This window comes from Cornus florida, unplaced genomic scaffold (genome assembly GCF_030987335.1).
Source record: "Cornus florida cultivar Cherokee Brave unplaced genomic scaffold, ASM3098733v1 CherokeeBrave_3.0.0_Hap2_Chr04, whole genome shotgun sequence".
Taxonomy (NCBI): domain Eukaryota; kingdom Viridiplantae; phylum Streptophyta; class Magnoliopsida; order Cornales; family Cornaceae; genus Cornus; species Cornus florida.
This window is the reverse complement of record NW_026775574.1, coordinates 101,895,970-101,908,727: the sequence shown is the minus strand read 5'-3', so window position 1 is coordinate 101,908,727 and position 12,758 is coordinate 101,895,970. Positions and strand designations below refer to the sequence as shown.

Sequence of the window (12,758 nt, the reverse complement as noted above, 5' to 3'; positions counted from 1 at the left end):
TGACATACACCTATTTCAGGAATTCAAGTTTTCTTTAGAGAATTCATTGTTGAATCAAGAAAGCTTTGGTACCTCGCCGCTCTGGCCATCTTCATATCCTTTGGTCAATACTCCCTAAGTTTTGTCACTCAGATCTTCGCCGGCCACTTTGGAATTCTCGAGCTGGCCGCTGTTTCCGTCCAGAACTCCATCACCAGATTCTCTTTTGGTGTCATGGTATAAATTATATATACATATATATATGGGTTTTTAATTTTTTTTTATTTTTATCTAGGACTTTGGTGACAGGCCTTTTAGAGTACCCTACAATCTTCCAACAATTTCAACGCCATTAACTCAAAGAGGATGGCCTTGGTGACAAACACTTTCACCAGAGCACTACAAACTATGGAACAACGCAAACCAACTAGTTTAACACTGTTGTGATATTTGGTCTCTTTTTGTTGCCTGAGTTATTTACTACCCAACGTTACCTAGTGACTTAATTGGTTTAGCGTCCAACTTACCAAGCAGGTTTGCATTCCCTTCCCCCTAATTAGTGACCTCATTTTTGGGCTACAGTTGGGACTGTTTGTTTTCATTTTTGTTAAGTGATTTCTAGCCAATTTTTCTTGTTTCCATTGGGCCCAACTTAGGCCCAAATGAAAAAGAGTGTAAGTTAGAGTTTACTATACATTGTTAAATACACAATTCTATAATAATTTAAGCTTTTGAGATTCAAAAATGACAATCTAAAAATATGTGTGTTAATATATAGTGTTTGATATAATATATAGAATATAAATGATCTCTAACTTATTCACCGGTGAATGAAAGATTTATTCACACCAAGTATGGAGACGATTGAATATGATTATTATATTATTTTTAGTAATTACGCATTCGTACACTTAAACCATATGATCACCAGGTGTAAAGAAGGTTTGTGGCTCATGTCGATATACTCTCTCCGTCTCAAATTAAATATCCACCTTTTCATTTTTGCCGTCTCAAAATAAATGAAACAATCATACGAACCCATGATATATTTGGTTATTCATTCACTATCAAAATAATAAAAGGGCAAACTACAATGACCTCCCCTGAGGTTTGGTCTAATTGCAACTAAACCTGTGTTTTGCTATTTTTTTGCATTGTGTTCCCTTGAGGTTTGCTCAATTTTGCAAAGACCTCCCCTCAATACAAAAAATGGTACTTTTTGTCAGAAAATTTGGTTGAAGTGACTAAAATGCCCATCAACTAAGTGTAAAAGACCACATTACCCTTATAGTGTCATGAAATAACAAAAAAAACCATGCATTAGTGGACCAAATTACCCTTTATATATAAATGAGACTAAAGCATGAAATTGAACTTCAAATGCAAATCCAAATGGGTCAGTTCCCATTTCTTCATTTAATCTCCATCTGTAAATATATTTTTGCTGATGGGTTTGTTCCATGAAATAACAAAAAAAACCATGCATTGGGTTTGGGGTTTACTTGGACCGGATCAGATGGGTCTGTGTCGGAACAATGAATTGAGTTGTAGTTCTACGCCGATATGAGATCGCCAATTGTGGATCTTCCTCCACCAACGTCGTCCTCGTCTCCTCCACCTACCGCCACCGACACCAAGATGCTCAAGTCTCAACATGAACCCACTTTGAGATATAAATTTCCTTATATATACATATATATATATATATATATATATATATATCTTGTGTCGTAGTTGGGATTGAAATGTAAAAATAGGTTTGGTGGAGAGAGATGGTGGTGGTAGAAGGTCGAGTGGTGGTGGTGATTGGGGGTGGGGTAGCGGCTGAAGAGAGAAAAGAGAAGGATGGTTGGACGAAAAAAGAAAAAAAAAAAAATTGTGGTTGTAAGTATAGGGATAAAATAGTCATTTGATATTTTTATATATTTTTAATAATATAATAATGAGGGTAAATAAGTAAATTCATAGCAAATTCTGACATAGTGTGGTCTTTGCAAAAAAATGATAAACCTCAGGTTTAGTTGCAATTAGGTCAAACCTCAGGGGAGGTCATTGTAGTTTGCCCTAATAAAAAATATATATTAAAGTCCATCCTCTTTAAAAGTTGAATATATTAAAGTCCATCCTCTTTAAAAGTTGAATTCAGATAATGGACATTTAATTTGAGACTCAGGGAGTATCATTTTCTAAAATTAACTTAGTATACACATGGAATATACAGTTGGGAATAGGGAGCGCACTAGAGACTATGTGGACAAGCATTTGGAGCCTCACAACCGGACATGCTTGGGGTCTACATGCAGAGGTCATGGATCATCCTCACCACCACAGCCTTTTTCATCATGTACTTCTACATCTTCGTAACACAATGTCTAAACTTATCGGGCAGACTAGGGGGATTCCGCAGCTCTACGCCTACGCGGCCAACTTTCTGATGGCCAAGTTCTTGCAGGCCTAAACCAAGATGACGGTGACGGCTGTGATAACTGAAGTGGCTTTGGTTTTTCACTCTCTTCAGCTGGCTGTTGACGCTGAAGTTGCGGTGGGGTCTAGTGGGTGCCGCCGTGGTGCTCAACGCTTCGTGGTGGTTCATAGTGGTGGCTCAACTCCTTTATAAATTTAGTGGAGCCTGTGGTCGATCATGGTCCTGGTTTTCATGGAAGGCATTTCAGAATCTCCGGGGTTTTGTGAGGCTATCTCTTGCATCCGCAATAATACTTTGGTGAGACTTCGATATCGATTTCTTAAACCTCTATTGGATTTTTATTTATACATACCCTTCCTAGGTTTAAAAAATAGGTCTAAGTAGCATTTTTCTTTGCTGAAAATTGAAACTTAGCTAGTGTAGAAAAATATCATGCAAGAAAAACTTTCACAAAAAGTAATTTTGTAGGGATGACAAATTACCCGTGGGACAGGTACCTACTTAACATTAACATTATATAGAATCTAGAAAGTACTCAAAGATAACGTTCTTCTTTATTTTATTTCTAAATTTAAATTAACATCAATTACTATAATTTTACCTCAAACTTTTAGAACAATTGTGTTATAAATTAGGTAAATAAATTTCCATCAGAGAACAAATCATCCAACCTTAACAATATTATATAATTAACATGTAGTCTTAAAAATATATGAAATAAAAAATATTCTTATAGTTCAGATTACTTAGATTGTTACTGGTACTATTCATAGCAATGAGATACGAGTCATATGTTAACGTGAATTATAATTTTGGGTTGTGTGGGCCTAGCTCGTCAGCATTGGACCACACAATTGACTTGATCTGTGCTTCCCAAAATCTATATTTAGTAAATGCCCACGACTAGGCTTTTTTCCTGGGTGTGGGATGGATTGGGTCCAACTGGAAAAGCCTTTTATTTCATTTACTTGTATCATTGTTAGACTTTTTCTCTTATGCTGAGTATGGCGGGGGCGGTGGATGGCGGTGATGATGGTGGTGGGGGTGTAAAGCGGTAGTGGTGTAAGTGGTGGTGTTAGAAGGCGACGGTGGTGGTGATGGTGGAAGGCGGCGGCGGCGACGGTGGTGGTGATGGTGGAAGGCAGCGGCGGCGGCGACAGTGGTGGTGGTAAACAACAAACCGTTATCAGAATATTAAACCAAGCGGAGGCATTGTAAAGTTTTCTGATTTTCAGTTCTCTAAAACCAGTAAACTGTTTTTAGAGTTTCAAACCAAGCAGTCCCCAATTCTGAATCTGAATAGTTTTTTGAAAATTGAGCCAAGCTAAGTCTTTGTACAGTTTTGTTATTCCCATTTCTCTAAAAATAGAAAACTATTTTTAGAGTTTCAAACATGCATGATTTTTTTTCAAGTCAATATTATTTGTGTGTATATATATAATATTTTCAAAGAAGTAAAAATTAATCATATATGAACTGAACTGCTTGTTATTTTAATTGATTATTTATTTCCAGGGGATTTGGTATGGCACGCTGATAGGAACACTGTTGCAAACGGGTGTACTGTTCTGTGTGGTTTACAGAACCAACTGGAATAAAGAGGTAGCAACTATATTCACATATAGACAAACCATGTCCATACTTTTAAATTTTTTTAATTTTTTAATTATTATGATTCTTATAAACCAATACATATTCCAATTAAGACTTTAATCTGGTTCAAAATGCAGGCTTTTATTGCAGAAAAGAGAATAAAAACCATGGGGTGGAGAACCAATCGCTAGAGAGAACGATGTGAAGAATTAATCAACTAAACTCGATAATAATATGAAATTACAAACACGGATTTGCATATGTGAAAAAAAATTCAATTGCAGAGAGGAGAAAGCAACAATTTTACCATTGCAACAAATTCAATGCCCATAAGAATTCTTTGTTATGCATTAAGGCAACTTATCGCTCCAAATCCTTATTTGAAAGGGAAAAAAAACCATTATTGCTATATATATGTATAGGAATTTCAACTTTTGAAATTGACTAATATTTCTGTGAATATTTGTGTAGCTTTAGAAGGTATATGTAATAATGTCTGTCTTGATTAAAGTACAAGCATGTGATGTGCTATATATAGTTGCGGAGACAAATTTTGAACCCTTAAGAACGTGACACCTTTACAAGATAGCAACAAGGCACAGGGCAACATGTGGCCATTGTAATGCCGGTACATGGCTAGTCGAACATGCCAAACAGGTTGTTTGACACCCCAATTTGAATTTGTGTTGGTTTTCTTTAATTGACTGTATGAGGCATTGCCTAAGCAATGTGAATTTGTTGGTCTTATCGCAAAATTTTACACCTAGAATAGTAATGATCGAGAATATAAAAACATGTATAGGTGTGCCTGTATTTTTTGGCCCAGGTATAATAGTGATTTACCATAATAAAAACGTGCACATTAATTCGTTTTAGGATAAAGTGAAATTAACCTCCCTCAACTATATTCCAAGTGCAACTAACTTCTCTTAACTATGGTATTAGTGTAGTCTTAGGACAGAGAAGGTTTTTCAGGTCATTCTAGCTACTGGAAATTAGAAAAATCTAATTTAACCCTTCATAAAACGGTGCCGTATTATAGTAAGGAAAATAAAATGCTTGGCGGACACGTGTTAGCAGCCAATACCCCCAAATTAAAAAGGCGACGACGAAGCCGGCGATTAACAGAATGGCGGGCAAGGCGATGACGAGCTTGGCTGTGGCAGCTTGATGGAGACTGGTTGTGACGGGGAGGCAGGTGGACTGAACGGAAGAGATGGCAGCGGCTCAGCCAGTGGAGGGCTCGGTTGACTCGGCCGTGAATGACTCGTGGCGGCGAGCTTAATTGGCAGGATTGAACGGCGGCCGAACTAACGGCGAGCAAGGAGACTTCGGACGATGGAGAGGAAAGAGACGGCCTCGGTGGTTTCGGCTTAGGATGATGTCGATTGTGATGGACGACGGGTGGTGCAGCGGTGGTGACGGACCGGCGAGGGCTCGGCCGTGAGGAAGAAATGCGACAGTGGAGAAGAGTGGCCGGCAAGGATGAATCCAAGCTTCTTGTTCTGTAAATGGGTTTTGATATTTTACTTTTACTCACTGTATACTAAGCTTAACATTTGGGTACAAAAGCTTCAAACTATACATCGGATCGTTTCATTCTAATGCTAAAGGACTGGTTACGAGCATCATATGTGTTGTGTATATATATATCATGTGTTATGTGTATATGTGTGTGTATGTATATATATATATATATATCATATGTGTTATGTGTGTGTGTATATTTATATATATAAACATCAAGGTAACGCGTAGACAATGATACTTACAGAGACAGACCCTTGCAAAAATTAAACGATGGATAGATACAAACATGCTATACAAAGATCGATCTCGATACACAATGATTTGGAAAGAGGGGAGGAGATTGATGTGATACACACTGATATTGAAGGAGGAGCACCACAGATCGATAAAGGAAGAAGAGGCTTGTTTGGGTCCAATGGTGTTTCATGGGCATTATAGTCTTTTAAGTTTGATGAGGGTTGTATGGTCATTTACATATATTTGGCCTCTCACTAGCAAGGAAATTGATCGGCTGGTTGCCGGATTGGTAAAGTGCAACAAACTGAATAGTTTAAGGAGTTTTTTTGCTCATTTTGAAATTTAGGGAGGTTTTTTGCTTGTTAGGATATAGTTTAGGGGGTTTTAATTTACTTTACCCTTCTTTTTATTACTCTTTTCTCCTATCTAGCCCTTCAGGACATTCAAGTAATACTTTAATGCCACTTAAGTGGTAAATATCTATCATTTCTATGGTAAAAAGCTGTACAAGAAGGCAGGGCCGGCCCTGGCCCAAGGCAACCAAGGCGGTCGCCTAATTTTGAGGCCCATAGGAGATGTAAAAAAACAAAAGTTCAGGACAAGACTTGGTTGCCTTGGGCTCAAATTTTTAGAGGCCTCAAGGGGATGGAAAAAAAAACAAAAAGTTAGGGCAAGTTTCAGAAGACACAATCTGCTTCGACACTCCGCAGGGCGCAGCCTCCGCTATCGCCTCAGGTGACAGGGTATGTTCATCCTCTCCCTCTCTCTCTTTCTCTCTCCTTTTGCATGAATCGATCTTTTTTATATGTTTCTTTCTTTCGTTCATCTCATCATTTGATTTTTCTAACTTTGGTTCGTTTGGTTACCTTTGTTCCCATAGTGAAAGTAGCTTCCAAACTAGGGTTTTTTTTTTTTTTGTGTGTGTGTGTCACTGTGTGTGATGGCTATCAAAAGCTGAATGAATATATTATGGTTCTCTTAGTATTTTAATAAATGTGTGCCTTTCTACATGTGTCTTTCATGGCGATCGAGTCCATAATCTTTGGCGGGTAAATTTCTTTTTCTTTTTCTTTTTCCTCTCCCTAATTCCACTCCAATCTCACAACAACAGCAACTATAGCCCTTTTCCTCATAATTTTTTGCATTTTCACATTCAATCCCACGAAAATTAAGGATCCCTTCTAGTGGGTTGAGGTAATAATTAACTTTTTCGATCTCTAAATTGTGCTCATACTTAAAAGTGCCAAATTAAGGGTTTTTTATTTTTATTTTTATTTTATTTTTATATGAAGATACATACCACCATTATTGATGTTATTTGAAGTTGGCTCAGTAAGAATTTCAGTTTATAATACTGTCAAAGCAATTGCCATCAGAATGTACAAACACATGGAAATCAAGAGCAGGCTTTAACAAAACAAAAGTTACTGGTTTTTTCTATTAATTTGCACATGTCTTCTGTAGCAATGATCAATCAATTACTGCGGGTAATTGGCTCCCAAAAAACACACACACAAAGTGTAGTGTAGTTAAATAAAGAGTGAAAGACAAAACTATATATGATAGTGGATGCCACATATAACCCACAACTTCTTCAGTACTACAAGTTCAGCCTCCTATATGTATATAGTCACCTCATCTCCACATATTTTTTTCATCTGTAATCGTCAAATTTTAGTAGCTATATAAACAATGAATGCAAAAGAAGATGCAGTTTTCTGTTCTCTAGTAAATTGTTCTCTTCATTTTTTATCTTGTGCCTGTGAAAATTTCGCACTCTTTAATTGATAAATTTATTGTTATTAGTTAGTTTTCTTATGCATACTGCACATGCGCACAATTATTTATTGGTGATGATAGATTTATAGTTATTAGTTAGTTGTCTTATGCAAACTGCACAGACACAATTATTTATTGGTAGTGATAAAAATTTATAATTATTAGTTAGTTGTCTTAAACACACTGCACTGACGCATAATTATTTATTGGTTGTGATAGATTTATACTTATTAGTAGTTGTCTTATGCACACTGTACAGGCGCACTATTATTTGTTGGTCGTGATAAATTTATAGTTATTAGTTAGTTGTCTTATGCACAATGCACATACGCACAATTATATTAGCTATAGAATTTGAAAACAATGTGTTAAAATTATGCACTCTTATAATTTTTTTTTTTTTTGCGTGTGTGAAACTCAAGGGCCTCACATTTGAAAGTTCAACTAGGGCCTCTCAAAATATTTGGAATCTTAGGGCCGGCCCTGCAAGAAGGGAACAGTGAATCAACTAACTTGTAGAAAGGAAAGGAAAATAACTTTTAATTTAGTGCAGGGATTAAAAATCTCACATGGTAAAGACTATATAAAGACAAATATTTGCCAAATCAAGGATTCAAGTTCCAAAATTATTCAATTTTTTATTTTTATTTTTTAAATTGTTCAAAGTAAATTATGTTCTAACAACGAGCATTATTTTAGATTGTATATCGTTTCCAAATGTAAGATGTTCGGGTGAGTTAGGTAGCCCAATTGATAAAGGCACTCTCCAGAACCCTATGGGATCCCGAGTTCGACTAGTTTTTTTTTTTAATAATATACACAACTTCTAATTTTGCCTTCAGAAACTTACTGTACATAGAGTTGATTTGTAACCAAATAATAACAAGCATGGGCGGTTGTAGGGGTGGGCTTGAGCCCACTCCAAATTTTTTTTTTTTTTACTATACTAAATTATTACTAATTTTAGCCCAACAGAAAAAAAAAATAAAAAAATAAAAAAATAAAATTTATTAATAGAATTAGCCCACCCAATCATGCCCAATTCAACTCAGCCACCATACTAAAATAGAAACCCAAGCCAAATAAGCCCAGGGCCGGCCCTGACCCAAGGCGACAAAGGTAGGGCCTCAAAATTTATAGGCCCATGGATGATGGGTCACCAAAAAAACAAAATATTTTTAGGGCAAATCATTTCAGCCTCCCAGTCGCCTCCATCTCTATTCTCATTCTCGACTTTGAACTTGCCCTCTCTCTCTCTCTGCAACTGCAAACTACAAAAATTTACAAGAATCAGAAGTTCAAAACTCATATATTTCAGTTTATCTATCTGTCTACAAGAATCAAAAGTTCAAAACCCATATCGGCATATCTTTTCAGATTGTTCAAAAAATCAAAAACCCATATCTTTCAGTTTCCATCGCCCGCTGTTCCAGTTTAGGTTTGCCGTTCGCAAGCTTCAACCACTGGCACGCTGTCTCTCAACTCTCAAGCTTGTCCCCCCCTCTCTCTCTGCAACTGCTAACTTGTATGTATGGGTTTTGTTTTAATTTTTTTTCTTTCTAAATCAACTAATCAAGGTCTGTAATTCTTGTTTTGCAAACTAAATCCTATTTGGTGAAATTTTTTATGATCTTTTTTAAATAAATTTTTTTTTTTTACAATATAAAGTAACAAAATTTGCATTGCATTTTGAGGTAATCACCGTAATCTACATTTTATTTCGGCAAAACAAATATATTTTTTTACTTCTATAATTTCTATTTCTGTTTTGTTTTTTTTTTTTTTTTTTTTTTTTTTTTGTGAATTATTTCTACAAGAAAATATGAATCTGGGCATGAAAAAAGAAAAAAAAAAAAAAGATTCTGAATTGGATTAGAAATCTGCAGAGATTGAATCTGAAACAATTTTTATCAACATGCCAAGCTTTTTGAAGATGGAAATCTTTTCCGAACTAAAAAAAAAAAATCATAACAAGAACTTTGACAAGCAAAAGTACTTAATATAGAGTAAAGCTCTAAAGTTATTTAGTGAAAATTAAAATACTTACAAAAAGCATGCTTTTGAGTGAATTCCATAGTGTTGGAAGGGGCTTGCCATGAACTACCTCACACTCTGCGTCCACTAGTAGATTCTCAAATAGGATTAGTAAATTGGTCAAAAGAAGAGATAGGGTACTGAGTGGTGAATTGTTTAGAAATAGATTGGTAATTTTTTTTTTTATTAATTATCCAAATAGGATTTTCTATGCCTTAATGAGTCAATTGTCTAAAGAAACATTGTTAGTTAACATTTTGGTTGATATATTTTGATTTAGCTCACCCCATTAAGAAATCCTGGATGTTTTGTTTCACATAGAAATACAATATGTGTAATGTACGAAGGATATATTCAATCTTTCTGCCATATTTTTATTTTCAAATTTTGGTTTTTGATTTTCTTTTGTTATTAGAATGCAGAATATCAGGATATTGATTTGTTAATTTTAAAGATTATTCCTAAACTGATGCATTGTACTTTGTTATTATTATTTTTTTTGATAAGTAAAATTTTATTAAAAACGTTCAAAAGGAGAGCGAAGCCTAGAGAAACAAAAGGAAAACAAAAGGGCCAAAGGGCGCCTTAGACCTTCAGAGAGGCCAAGAAAACAATAATTTCCTCCATAGATCTATAATCTCTCCCTGAAACCCAACAAAAAAGAGTAGAAATAACAGAGAACTTAAGCATAGAAACAGGCTTCTTTTTTCCGTCAAAATATCTCATATTTCTCTCAAGCCAAATACACCACCAGATACAAAGCGGCGTAGCCCTCCAAGCGTCCTTAATGCCAGCCCCAACAGAGACGCCTCTCGAAGCCTTAATCAACCCTCTAGAGGAAGAAGGCATGGCCCAATGGACCCCAAATAAACGAAGCATCAAATCCCAACAATCTCTGGCCATGCTGCAATGTAAAAGGAGGTGATCAACAGATTCCTCATTACATAAACACATGTAACAGTGATTGACCACCACCTGATTCCTTCTCCTCAGATTATCTTGGGTTAAAATCTTACCTAGAACAGAAGTGCAAGCAAAAAAGGCAACCTTGCAGGGAGCCTTGGACCGCCAAATAGACTTCCAAGGGAATGGATCTCCATGACCAACTGAAAGACATCTGAAAAAGGACCTAACCTCAAAACGGCCATGCGAGTTAGGAATCCAGAACCACCAATCCGATTCCCCAAAAGAAATCACTTGGCTATACAACAGCTCCAGAAAACGAGAAACATCCTCGATCTCCCAATCCTGAAAATGCCTCCTGAACTGAACATCCCAAGACAGTCTCCCGTTATCAAGATGATAACAGTCAACAACCATGGCCTGTCGATAAGAAGCAATCCTGTAGAGCCGTGGGAACGCTAGAGCAAGAGGGAGTTCCCCACACCAAAGATCCTTCCAAAAACTGATCCTCCTTCCATCTTTAATACGAAAACGAACATGCTTGCAGAAGTCATCCCAACCTCTCCGAATGAAGTGCCAAACTCCCAGCCCCCTTGGACCACGCATCACCAGAGAGCACCACCCACCATGACTTTCCCCATATTTGCTAGCAATAACTTTCCTCCATAACCAATACCTCTCGATCCCAAACCTTCAAAGCCATTTACCAAGGAGAGCCTTATTAAAAGGTAACAACCTCCGAAACCCTAAGCCTCCAAACCGGATTGGACGGCACACTTGATCCCACCGAACCAAGTGAAACTTGAACTCTTCTCCTTTCCCTCTCCAAAGAAAATTGCACTGCAATCTTTCAATTCTCTCAGCCACTGAAGAAGAAATCTGAAACAGAGATAAGAAGTATGTAGGAAGGCTAGAAAGGGTGCTCTTAATCAGGGCAACCCGACCCCCCTTGGACAGGTACTGCTTTTTCCAACCCGCCAATCTCCTCTCGACTCTGTCCACAACCGGATCCCAGCTCCCCACGCATCTCGAAGGGGCACCCAAAGGCAATCTTAAATAAGAAATGGGAAAAGAGCCAGTGCAACATCCGAGGATCTGAGCAAACAACTCAATTTCTGGAACATCCCTAACAGGCACAAGAAGACTCTTACCAACATTAACCTTAAGGCCAGACACAACTTGAAACCAAATCAGAACGCATCTCAAAAACCTCAGCTGGGGCGCTTCCGCATCACAAAACACAATAGTGTCATCTGCAAACATCAAATGAGAAACCTCCAATTGACTAGCAGCATCCCTACCCACCCGAAAGCCTCTCAAAGAACCTAACTCCATAGCCCTCTTCAGCAATCCGCTAAGAGCCTCTATCACAAAAAGGAACAGGAAAGGGGAAAGCGGATCCCCTTGTCTCAAGCCCCTCGAGCTAGAGAAGAAACCCGTCGGCACTCCATTCACAAGGACAGAGAAACGAGCGCTAGAGATGCAAAAAAGAATCCATCTCCTCCACCGCCCACCAAAACCCATCCTCTCTAAAAGGTAGAGAAGGAAACTCCAGCTCACATGATCGTATGCCTTTTCAATATCTAGCTTGCAAAGAACACCCGGAACACCAATGGTCAAGCGGGAATCAACACATTCACTAGCAATAAGGACTGAATCCAAGATCTGCCGACCTCCCACAAATGCATTCTGAGATTCAGAAATGATACCATCCATCACCTTCTTCAACCTAGAGGCCAAGACTTTCGCAATTAGCTTGTAAAAACAACCCACCAAACTAATAGGGCAGAAATCTCTAACATCCATAGCCTCTCCCTTCTTCGGAAAAAGAGTAATAAAAGTTGCATTCAAACTTTTCTCAAAAGAGCCCTGCGCATGGAAGGCGTGAAAAGAGCCCATCACCTCCCCACGGACCACCTCCCAACACTCCAAAAGGAACCTCATAGTAAAACCATCCGGTCCAGGAGCTTTATCCCCATTACAGCTCTTCAGAGCAGAGAGAACTTCCTCTTCTGAAAAAGGCTCTTCCAAAACAGAGCACTCCTCTCCTGAAATAGAATCAAAATGAATCCCATCAAGCAAGGGACGCCAAACAGCTGACTCAGTGAACTGCGACGAAAAGTACTCAGAGAAACACTTACTAATCTCCTCCTCTTTACTAATCAACACCCCATCCACCCTAATCCTCCCAATTTGGTTGCCTCTTCTGTGAGCATTGGCAAGTCTATGAAAGAATTTAGTGTTATTGTCTCCTTCTTTAAGCCACAAAGCTCTAGAT

The 12,758-nt window shown here is 37.6% G+C and overlaps 1 long non-coding RNA gene across 1 annotated transcript; it reads left to right on the top strand.

Annotated features, from left to right (window-relative positions):
* Nucleotides 1-2,369: 2,369 nt before the first annotated feature.
* LOC132304281 (uncharacterized) lies at nucleotides 2,370-4,581 on the top strand. The gene is made up of 3 exons (XR_009481560.1): nucleotides 2,370-2,701; nucleotides 3,920-4,006; nucleotides 4,135-4,581. It is a non-coding gene; the product is annotated as an uncharacterized LOC132304281 (long non-coding RNA).
* Nucleotides 4,582-12,758: the final 8,177 nt, after the last annotated feature.